This window comes from Leptopilina heterotoma, unplaced genomic scaffold (genome assembly GCF_015476425.1).
Source record: "Leptopilina heterotoma isolate Lh14 unplaced genomic scaffold, ASM1547642v1 Lhet_455, whole genome shotgun sequence".
In the NCBI taxonomy this organism is placed as follows: domain Eukaryota; kingdom Metazoa; phylum Arthropoda; class Insecta; order Hymenoptera; family Figitidae; genus Leptopilina; species Leptopilina heterotoma.
This window is the reverse complement of record NW_025111089.1, coordinates 557,463-570,603: the sequence shown is the minus strand read 5'-3', so window position 1 is coordinate 570,603 and position 13,141 is coordinate 557,463.

Here is a 13,141-nt window from a genome sequence, read left to right as displayed (position 1 = left end):
TTAAAGGTTACAAGTTTTCTTGTGTAATATTTTACCTTTAATTTTATTGTTAATTAATTAAATTATTATTCATAATTTTAATACATTACAATTGGTGGCAGCGGTGGAATTACTCTCCTTTACTTTTGCAATAGTGGATTTTGGATTTTTAAAAGTTGTAGGTACACAAAAAAAAACAGAAATTACACTTACATAACATTTTTTTTTACTTGAGAAATTTTGCTTTGATGCAATTTATATGAATAAAAATTATATTGTGACTAATACATTTTAAATTTTTTCAGATAAAAGAAATATATTGAAAAAAAACATATGCTTAGAGAAAGTGCGGGTAGTAGCTAAAGCAGTCCGCTAACGTCGGACTGTAGGGGACCAGTAATTACACTTGCACCGTCAAGTGTAATTTCTTTAATAAATCGCGCCCCTCCCCCGAATAACCTTGCCGAATGTGTGTAGCCACTTGGGCAAGTGAGGGGTTTGAAATATCGAAAAATATCGCGTAAAACAACAATTTAAAATAAAAATTACCTTATTCAATTGAATAAAAATCTTTTATTAAAAAAAAACTACCAATTTTTTTTAGAGGAATTATTGGTCTATACCTTAAATAAAATAGATGGAAAATATAAAGGAATAATTAAAAGAAAATCGCAAGTCAATTTTATAAAAAAAAATTTAGAAAAATTACTACTTTAACATAAGTAATATAAACTAAACATGAAAAACTAATGCAACAGAATAAAAAAAAGGAACATAAATCCGAGGAGCAAGACTAGGTTTGGAGCTCAAAGGAAATAAAAAAGGGCCTCCTTGTAAGAACATCAGTGAAGATAAAATAAAAGAATACTAGATAAATATCGTAGAAATTAGGTCACAGAATCATTAAAGTTGAGTTTCGAGTTTAAAATTTTTTAAAAAAATAATTATCCAAAAATTGATACAAAATTATTTTGATTTATATTTATGAGTCATAAAAAATATATAATATAAATAAAATATAGAGAGACAATGTATAAGATTAGATGGGTATACAAACGTGGTTACGCGACACCGAGTCAGATTACACCTCAGGTGACTAGGTCAGTAGGATGTATACATTGAAAGAAATGCCTATATAGACAATTAAAATGACTCAGACACTTTTAGGTAATTTAAATAAATTAATAAAGTTTTCATTACTTCTTTCGTAATAAATTTCATATGTGACAAAAATAGCAAAATATATTTTACGAAACAGATACATGACTTTTTAGGACATACTAAGGAAACATAAAATTTTAGAACAATTCCAGGACAGTTTATATTTAGAAATCCAAAAGAATTAAAAATTAAAATATAATTTCGGGTTTAAAAAAAAGGTTAAATAATTATATTGAAACAAAAATGTCTACATTGTATGAGGAATTGTTACTTGGAGGGCACATTGAAAGATGGAAAACAGAGGGATATAATTTTGAAATAATGGATCATCATCGTGTTAATTAAAATGAAAAAGATAGAAATAAATATCACGATGACAACTACTAAAGGCAAAATGAGAATAGAATGGAAGGAAGTTGCTACAACCGATCGACTAACCAATATAAAATGTATGAACCAAGGAACCAACGACAAAAATGGAATCAACAACAAAGACAACAATATAGTGAAAGAAGCAATAATTACAATGGATTTAACAATCGAAATGGAAATGAGAGTTTCAGAAAAAATTGACAAAACAGGGACATGGATTCGCACGATTATGGAAGAGAAAACTGTTATAACTATGATCAGAATTTTGACGAGTACAATGTCGAATACGGAAATTCACAACGCAGATTTAGAAACAGATACAAAAGATACAAGGATGTCCAGGATAGTTACAGTAGAGATGATCATAGAGACCACAGATATGACAACTACGAAGAGTCTTATATCAGCTTTAATGAAATATTTTCTAATATTTATAATTCAATCCGTTTGCAGAACTCGCTCACAAACCAAACTCTTTTAGAGGACGAAAAACAACTAAAATATGGTGTTTCATCTTTCGCAAATGATCCACAGCTCGCAACAGAAAAAGAAGAATCAAGCAACAAGAAAACTATTCAAAATGAAGAAAAGTCTCTAGAGGAAGAACAAACAGCAGTATATATGAATCCTATTATAGATACTTTGGACAATGAAGAAGATATCAGTCTCAAAGAAGAATTTTCAAATAAGAAAATGGTGTACTCAACTAGAAGATTCGATTTGTCATTAGCGAAAAATCAAACTCATGTTTGTGACAGCAAAGTGTTCGAAGGAGAGAAAAAGAATAAAAAGGAATCAATACAAAAGCAAAATTTGGAAAGAAGCAACAACATAAGCGAATCAGAAGAAATGAGTGAATTGAAGAATTATCGTTGTCATGATGACGAAATTTCACAGCAAGGAAATAATATTTCAAAATCTGAAATTAGTCAAGAACTAAACGAGACAAAACCGGATCAAGAAAGAAGTGGAAGAACAATGGAAGAAGAAGAACGTCAAAAATATTTTTGCGATAAAATTTTACTCAAAACAAATAAGAAAGAGAAAATAAGAAATAAAACAAATATACATAAGTTAAAAATGCAAGCAGACACTATAAACACAGAAATAAAGAAGAAGGTAATGTTATTAAACACCACAACTCAGCAAAAATTGGCTACTACGAAAATTCTGCCAACCACACGGAAAAATAAGTTAGTGAAGTTAAAATCAAAAAGAAAACTTCGCACTTTACAAATACGGACAATATTACAAAAATTAGTTGAAGAAAAAGGGGTTCATCTAGTTAAAGAACAAGTACTTAACCTCAAAGGAAATTCGAAACGCAAGTCAAATACGCCTCACCTTGAAGAAATCGAAAAATTACAGGATAAAACGTGGAGGAAATTCGTAACAAAAGTTAACTCGGAGAGGTTAGGAATAGGTTAGATCTCGCTAAAAACAAGCAGGGGAGAAAGCGTCATAGTAGTTTAAGCATGAAACATATTTAACAATTTTCTTGGGTAAAATATTAAACTTACTTATTCCTTACAAATCTCATACACTAATTGTAATATAAATATAAATTAATTGGGTTTGACATTTATTTTTTATTGTATTGTAATCTATTATATACTATTTTATTCTCGCGTAGAGCAAAAAAAAAAGTCAAAATATTTGTAACAGTAAAAATAAAATATTAAATAAAGACAAACAACTCTATTAAAATAGTTTTGCTTACTAATTTAGTAAAAAAAATAAGTTATTCATAATACAGTTAATGAAAATACAAAAACTAACATAAGCCTAGGAAATGCTTTTAATATAAATAATTAACTTAAACTAATGGGATATGCTGCAATAATAAATTAAAAAAAAAAAATTGTTGTAAAAATCTATCAAAATATGAAAAAAAATTGATCTTTAAAACAAATTTCAAAAATGAAATCACGAAAGTTTTGAACAATTTCGTTTTCTTCTTTTTACAAATGTGCAATTGTACATAATTTCATTACTATTCACAAAATTAACTACTCTTACAAACGAGTAGTATTTAAAAAAAATACAAGTACCAAAATGATTCAACAAAGAATATTATTCGTTGAAATGATTTTAAAAAAATTATGTTTCATTGATGCTCTGATCAAAATTACATGAAATTTCAAATTAAAATACGCTTCAAATTCTTTTAAGATCTGCGACTATTTTTTTATTTCCTTGAACAAGAAGCACTAAATAACATTAAAGGGAATGCTTCAAAGTTTGAGCATAAATGAAACTATTGGAACAAAAATAACACTAACACAAATTAAAAAGTTAACACTATTGAATTATATAAAAAAAACAGCTTGAAAAGATTAATAACAACAATTTTATTTAAGAAAACGTAAAGCTATTTTTAATACCTTTTTTGATAAAGAAAAAATATTTTAAACAGTAATTTATGAAATAATGCAGTTTCTTCTTTTCTTTGTAAAAAAGAATTTTTAATTATGATAAACAGCATTTAAAAAGAAAAAAAATTGTATAGAAAGGTTATAATTTACGTTTTCTTTACCTAAAAAAAGATAATTCATTTAACTTACACTATTTCTAAAATAAACATATAAAGAAATTTTTAAAAAAAGAATGAAAAATTTTAACACAAAACACTACATTTAATTGCTCAAAATAAAATTTAAAAATGGATGAACATAAGAAACAATTTGAAATTTTCCATTCTTAAAACTATTTGACCAGAATCTTTTAATAATGAAATAAAAGAATCAAAATATTACATTTTCTTCTATAAAAAAGTCTTATAAAGAAACAGTGTTATATAATAATCAAACATTTTTTCTTTAAATTTTACACGTTTTTTAAACGAACTATAGAAATTTCACAAAGTCTGTTTGCATTTGTCAACTTTTTCTAATTAATGACTAAAACTATTTATCTTGATAATAAAAATTTTTGTAGTTCAGAAGACAATTTTCTAAAATCAAAATCTATTCTGGCTACTATAATTTATAATAATTTAACGATACAAATGTAAAAAAAAATACTTTATTATTATTATTCAAAAAATTAATTTAAACAGAAGTTTTTAAGAAAAGTATGAAAATTCACAATATTCTAATCAATGAAAGTATTTTTTTTACGAAAACGAAGTTTTTATCTTTTATATGATGTAATAAAAATATCCTACAACCTGTGTAAAACTATTTCATAAAGGCATTATAAAAAACTAAAATTGAAATGATAAATAAATTTCTTTTCTTCGTTTTAAAAAAAATTTTATGATTATAAATTTCTTCCAAAAATAATTTGTTATGAATTCAAATTTCTATACTATAGAATTATGTATTTTCGTATTATTTAAGGTAAAAAATATTTTATGTATTCTTCGTTTAAAATTAATATAAAAATTTTAAAAAAATTGTATACTAAAAAAATATATAATAAAGACTTCATGATTTATAAAATACATTAGAAAGAATAAATTAAAATTTTTAAACTATAAACTTTGTCACTCCATTTTTAAAAAAATACAATATAAAAGAAAATTCAGAAAAATTACATATCTTAACGGAAACGAATATCTAGGTTGGTAAAAATGCAATTAAAATGTAAACAGTTAAAATTCTATTAATTTTTTTAATGATTTAGTTAAAAGACAAGTTAAAAAAAGAGATAAAGCATTTTTTTTACCACACTAGACCATAAAATACTTAAAAATACGTTTTCTTAAATACAAAGATTATATGCCAACCAACGAAAATATTAAAAACATAATTTTTATGTTAACAATAAAATAAATCGTACTAAATACAAAGTTAATGTGTAAATCTACGAAAAAATAGTTTTTTGTTTCTAATGTAAACTAAACTTGAAACTATACTATAACTCAAAATATTAATTCACCCCTATTGATATAAATCATTAAAACGCGAAAATTTTTTACAAAAATTGTAAAGAAAAGAAAAGAACAAAAGCATTTAAAAATGGCTGACAAGGGACGTCAGCCAAATCAGAAGGGAGGCATGACAACAGAATTGTCGTCACAATTTTTTTCTTCTCTTTTCAAAAATAAACCAAAGAATTTTCTTTAACCCTCCATCCGTCGCATGGTGAGAATTTCCCTCACCCAGTTTCTTTTTTTATTTATAACTTTTAAAATACAAAAAATTATAGTTTCATATTCTCAGTACCTTTTACGGCACTCTTCTTCTTTACATTAAAACAATTTTGGTGTTTTTTTATATTTTAATTTCTTTGTTATTGAATTTGAAAGCAGCAAATGTCGGGGATTTTTGACGCAAAGTGAAGGAACTTCTCACCATGCGACTGACCGCGTATACTCGATTTCATTTGTCATTAATTTTTTATTTAAATAATTAACAGGAAATAAAAGTTAATTTTACTGCCAATAGGTTGTTTAGAAATTCTAATGAATATTCAAAAAAAAATTTTGCATTTTAGAACAAGTTTAGACTAATTTATGAGGGTGAGAATTTCCCTCACCAGCGACGGATCGCGTTACAAAAAAAGGTGCGACGGATGGAGGGTTAATTGTAACAATCACACGCAATACAATTTATGTAGTCATCGTTACGTTAATACATATGATACAAATGAAAGACGTTGTCAGCGATTAAAGTCAAATTCGACAAAATTATTTTAAGATTATATAACTAAACTAAAAACATAATAACCTACATAAATATCTTTACAAACGATAGAACTAAAACATTTTAGCTAAAAACACTCCAAACAACGACCTAGACATACTTTATGTTGAAAACGTTTTTTTTAAATGAATCCTTTTTTAAAATAAAAACAGTATTTAAATTTGTTAGCTTACTTTTCATAAAAGTTTAACTTAATTATTCTCCAAGATAAACTTTTGTAAAAAAACAAGGACACGATTTTTGTAAAACTCGAAAGAGTAATACCTATTCTATAAATTTCAAAAGAGGATCTTCGATAACGCTTTTCCGCGGCTGACAAGGGACGTCAGCCTATTTAGAAGGGGGGCATATGTGACGAACCGACTTCGTCACTAAATATCCCTTCGTGATAACAAAATATAAGTATAATGTTTATAAGAAAATATTAATACAAATACAAATATCCATGTTAAACACAATAACGAAACATACTTAGTTCATCTTTTCGTTATAATCTCGGTTAAAAAGAGTTTAAATATTAATAAAATATAATATCTCTCTGAATTATTGCAGTTAATTATATTTCACATTTCTATTAATTTACATTGAAAAAGATTAGGAATTTAGCTTTGATTGAAAGAATGTGGCTTCAGGTGCTAATGTATTGTGAAACCTAAGGAGTGGTGTGTCTAGGTTAATGAACCAAGATCACACTACTGCCTAAAACTGCAAGCTTGCAGAAAAGCGCCTGGCAACGAGCAGGTGCAATAAACTAAAGTATGATTTCAACACTGTAATGTCGATTAATAAAATCGATTGACACAGGGAAATCTGGGCATTTGCCCGTGTGTCTCGGGGTGACCAAGACGAAGAGTTAGGGCTATAGTGCCAGATAAAGTTATTGTACGAAGCTCTTGTTTGTTTAATTAAATTGAAGGTATGAATAATAGACCACAAGATAAAGCTGAAGTAATAAAATAAGTGAATAAATAAATGGTTATAAAATAAAGTGACAAAAGTAAGAAATGAAAAGTGAAATATTAAATAAAGTGCAAGCGTGTTAAAACACAAAGGAAATTATTCTAAAGGAAATAAAACTAAAAGAAAATATATAAATATATATGACAAAGGTGAGCTAAGTTGTTTTACACACTAAAATACAATTCATGCACATAAACACATTACGCATCAGAAAATAGATATTGTGTAGAATAGGGTGGTTCTTATTTTGGAAAAGTTGGAATTTCTTAGGTCGCCGGCCGGAATTTGAATTAAAATGTGAAAAAAATGAGATACCCAAAAGAACAGCCCATTTGATAAATTTTAACCCGTGCCGCAAAAGGGTTAAAGTTTAAATGGGGTTTAACATGGGTTTGGTGCACTTCTGCAAACTTTGTATTATAACTTTTACATTTTTTAAAAATTTGACTTGGGTCTAAGTATTCCCATAGTTTTTCGTACGCTGAACACGAATATGATGTAAAAAATAACTTTTGACAGCTACCAGTTGTCAAAAAGCTGTCAAATTTTGAAGATGAGAATTTTCACGACTTTTACATTAATTTCTACGAATAAAAAAGTTTCTTGTGAATATTTCAGTTTATATTTAGCAAATTTATACCCTTTGACAGTTGCCATCTGTCAAATGAGTCGTCAACTTTTATAAAAATCAGTTTTCAAAGAGTTTTAAATGAATTATCAAAAAAAACGGTTCTGTAGGTAAATTTAGTTCATATATAGGTATTTAATATATTTTGGCAGTTGACAGCTGTCAATTTAGTAGTCAACTTCTATTAAATAGGATTTTTAAGACGTTCCCAATTACTTCTTATAAATTTTAAAATTTATAAAAAATTATTTCCTTCTCAAAATAATTTTTAAAAAAATTAAACTTAAAAACATATATGTATTAGACAAATTAATACAAAATATAATTTTTTAATTAATTAATTAAATTATGAAAATCAAATATGTAAATACATATAATAAGTTGTACCCAAGTGGCACGTAATAATTAATATTTTTATACTACATATATTTTGAAGTTTATTTGTCTTTAAAAAATTATTTTTAGAAAAAAATATTCATTTAGCAATTTTCGAAGTTTTTTGTGATAATTGATTTATAAAACTCTTTGAAATCTGATTTCTATAAAAGTTGACAACTCATTTGACAGCTGGCAACTGTCAAAGGGTATAAAATTGCTAAATATAAACTGAAATATTCACAAGAAACCTTTTTATTCGTAGAAATTAATGTAAAAGTCGAGAAAATTCTCATCTTCAAAATTTGACAGCTTTTTTGACAACTGGTAGCTGTCAAAAGTTATTTTTGACATCATATTCGTGTTCAGCGTACGAAAAACTATGGGAATACATAGACCCAAGTCAAATTTTTAAAAAATGTAAAAGTTATAATACAAAGTTTGCAGAAGTACACCAAACCCATGTTAAACCCCATTTAAACTTTAACCCTTTTGCGGCACGGGATAAAATTTATCAAATGGGCTTTTCTTTTGGGAATCTCATTTTTTTCACATTTTAATTCGAATTCCGGCCGGCGACCTAAGAAATTCCAACTTTTCCAAAATAAGAACCACCCTAGTGTAGAATCACATGCTTAAAAGAAGATAAAGATTGTAATCTTTAAGATAAAGTAAATAGAAGAAATTTAGATAATTGTATTAGGGTTTAGAAGTTATAATATATTCTCATTATTTTGTAAATTTGTTTAACTTTATTAGCATCTACACAACAATTCCAAAACCTTAAAATCCACTATTTCCAAACAGTAGAGATTCTCACGTCACTACTTGAACAATAAGTAGGAAGGAGGGGATCCACTACCAAACATTAAAGGTTACAAGTTCTCTTGTGTAATATTTTACCTTTAATTTTATTGTTAATTAATTCAATTATTATTCATAATTTTAATACATTACAGGGGCATTTTATAACTTGATCACTAGATGTAAATACACCCAAGTAATTGTTGCAGTGATTGCAAATTCTATGAAAATCTACCGTATCTTTACGATAAAACAATTTATCGACTAAATATCTGGTATCTGGAAGAATCGGATTGACAAAAATACAATTAACGAGGAGTATAAAATTACAAATTTGAGTCAATGAAAGGGCATTGACTAATGCAAAGCGTATTATTTTTGGCAAAACACTTATACTTTGTTAACTTAAAAAAAATAAAAATCAATGTACAAGAGATTACGACGACACTACGGATTATGAATTGCTTTCGATTTTATTATTGAGATAACTAGGAACGCTGAAATTACCTACGCCACAGAAAAATATTTTTACTATAGTTGTATAATAAATAAATCCGTAATACCACAGGATATCACGGGTTGTATTGATAATATCCTGCAGATATTGCAGGACTATCTCAAGGATATCCTTTGGCTATATTCAGGACTTCCTAAAGGGCGGCGAAAAGGTTATCTTTTGGATATACATAAAACACCCTCTACACCATATCTTATGGATACTACTGGATATCTTTACATAGAGTAAAATATACTTCTTAAAAAGTTACTATGTCAATTTTACATGTTTTCTCAAGAATCGTTCATCAAATTTGCAGCAAATTATAAAAAGTTTTTTCATAGATTTCAACGTAAGTCTGCAGGGAATTTTCGTATCAAAATTTAAATATTTTATAGATATCTTTTGGATAACGTATGCATTTTTTCGGGATATTTGTAAGATATTGCAAAATAATATTCTATGGATGTTTTATGGTAATCATATTGAAATAACATACAGTGTAACGAAAGAGTTTTAATTTCTAACGTAAAATAGAATCATTTCGTATAAGCATGTTTTTAGTATATCTATATATACTACAGAGCTCTCAGCTCGTCGGCTGAGAGGAAAGTACCGAACGTGCATACTTTGCCGCGCAAGCACGTGGGTCGCTCTCTCTCCGTACAAGTTACCTGTCAAACCCGGCGATCTATAATACTTGGTTGCAGTGAGAATTTCATCAGTTCGCCGCCGGTCGAGCTCGGGGCTTGCTCCGAGGTAGACCGACAGCAGCTCACTTCCACACTCTCTCACCCTTAACCCTTTTACCTTTTGCACGGGGCAGGTGAAATGTGGGGGCAACCGCTACCACCAGCTCTATGTAAAATCCAAGAAGGAGTTGTACTTTGGGGCTTGGGGGCGACCGATGACCAGGGTAACACCCTTCGCTACGCTTCCTTTCTCTCTTACCGTAAGTGCAGTGGTTGCTCTATGGGGGCTACCGTGTGGAACCAATGCACACACTACATGCACTACACTACTACACACTCAACTCACATTTCTCACACTGCTCTCTAGTGCAGTAAACCTTCTATGGGGGCAACCGTGTTGGTTCTATCACTAGAATTCGCATACACTTACACTCACACAATTACACTTTTTAATACACAATTATGATTGAACCATCCTCGTCGAGTTGAGGGGCAACTCTCTTGACGAAGATGATGCACCAGGTGAATTCTCCATACCAAGGGGCCACTTGGTGGAGATGCAACCTGAGTCATCATAATACTCACACTAGTTTCGAGCAGGACAAGAATATCAAACGTAATTTGATATCTAGTTTCCAGTTTAAAATATTAAACTGTCTAGCGTGCACAATCTCGTTTTCGTCCCTAACGTTATCTAGGGGGTTAATACTAGTAACTACCCCTCGCGAGTATTTAGCGTCATTATATTCATAATTTATTTATAATTCTTTTACAAACACATTTCATGTATAATTACAGAGCGAACGGAGAATAATATCAGCGTTGGCGTAGCCTTGGGCCAGTAACGGCAGACCAATATTTTCTTGTTAACTTTCTTAATAGCGTTTTATAGTTTCTTTCTTATTCAGTTTTGCATTATATCGAGTTTTATATTTTATATTTTCTTGTTATCTAATTTTGTTTTACTACGTTTTATATTTTACTTCATTTCTTTATTTTGTTATTCTTTTGTTCTTTTATTATTTTTCTTTTGTTAAAATATACTTTCTTACGAAGGTTTAATTTATGTCTTTTTACTGACTTTACCTAACCTCATTGACGTCACCAATTCTCTCGATAAAATATTATAATGATTTATATTTAAGTGAAATTTAATAATATTTAAATTGAAAGAATTTAACTATTTAAAGTACCCGGACTCCATCCGGCGAGCAAATCCTTTGGAAAGTTATTCAGATAAGAGTTGATTTAAGTTTTAAAATTATTTCAACTCCTGCTCATTTTTTAAAAAATGTAGGAAAATTTTGAAACTTATATAGGTGTAATCATTCAAGTCTCACCTTTAATTTAAGACCAAAAGAGTTAAAAAATCTTATTCGGTTCGTGAGATATCATTATATACGTCCGAGCATGTTTTTTGACAAATGCATTGAATTAGTCGATTTTGAACGTTTTTTGGCTGAAAATGCTCGGCCGTTTATAATGATATCTCTCGAACTGAATAAGATTTTTTAACTCTTTTGGTCTTAAATTAAAGATGAGATTTCAATGATTACACTTATATAAGTTTCACACTTTTCCTACAATTTTTAAAAAATGTGCAGGGGTTGAAATAATTTCCAAAAAAATTTTATTTTAAAAATTTTTTTGTCAAATTTGTATATTGCTGCAAGCTTTGTATAAATTATTAAAATTTTCAGTTACATATCATTAATCGTAGAATTTAATAATCTTTCGAATGGTATATTTGTTAATTTTCTGACATTTGTATTTACAAAGAAATCTTGATTTGAAGATTGGTATGTTTTTGGGCCCTGCGCGTGCAGCCGTACCGATAATTCCCGACGGTAGTGTATGTTATAAAAAATCTTAGAGAAAATTAAAAATTTCATTTCCAAAAACACGAATTTAAAAATTGTAATGCGAATTTCTCCGGCTCTTCTGGAAAGTTATTCAGATAAGAGTTGATTTAAGTCTAGTACACCCTTAACCACTTCACTGGCGGGGCGTTCCAAATGGCGTTCCACGCGCCGAGGCCCAGACTGGCAAAAACACCGAAATGGCGTTCCTAATAAAACTTTATTTTTAAAGAGTGTACACTACTTTTTACTACTACAAAGCAATATTTCTATAGTTTAGACATCAGGGAACAAGATTATCACAATGAAAATTTCAGTTTTTGAGATTTTTAATGTTTCTTTGAACGTTGAAATAGTCGATTTTTAACACTTTTTAACAAATGGCGTTCCACTTTTGTTATTATTAATAATTATTAAATTTTATTTATTAATTATTTATATTTATTTTTTACTTATTACATTATTATATTATAATGTTTTGTATGTAAATATATTTTTTAAATAAAAAATATGAGTTTTACTGTGTAAAAATTGAAAAAAAGTGGAACGCCATTTGGTGAAAAGTGGTAAAAATTGACTATTTCATTGTTTGAAAAAACATTGAAAATCCCAAAAACTGAAATTTTTATTGTGATAATCTTGTTCCATGATGTCTAAACTATAGAAATATTGCTTTGTATAAGTTAAAAGTAGTGTACACTCTTTAAAAATAATGTTTTATTAGGAACGCCATTTCGGTGTTTTTGCCAGTCTGGGCCTCGGCGCGTGGAACGCCATTTGGAACGCCCCGCCAGTGAAGTGGTTAAGATTAAAAATGAATTGGATTCGAATTCTCCCCCTTATTTTTTAACAATGACAAAATAATGTATCTCCGAAAAAGTGGTCTCTTTTCTAAAAATATGGTTATTAATTAATAAAGTGGAATATTTAACGAATTTAAAGTTTCGGTGTTATTTTTTAGAGTTATTTTAAGCAAAGAAAAAAGAAAATTGTCCTAAAAAAATTTTTTTTAACATCTTTATTTTAAAAAAATCTTAGGAAATTTCGAAAATATCATTTTTAAAAGCACGAAATTAAAAATTGTTATGCGAGTTTCTCTCGTTTTTCTGGAAAGTTATTTATATGAGAGTTGTTTTAAGTATAGTACACCTTTATAATGATAAAGC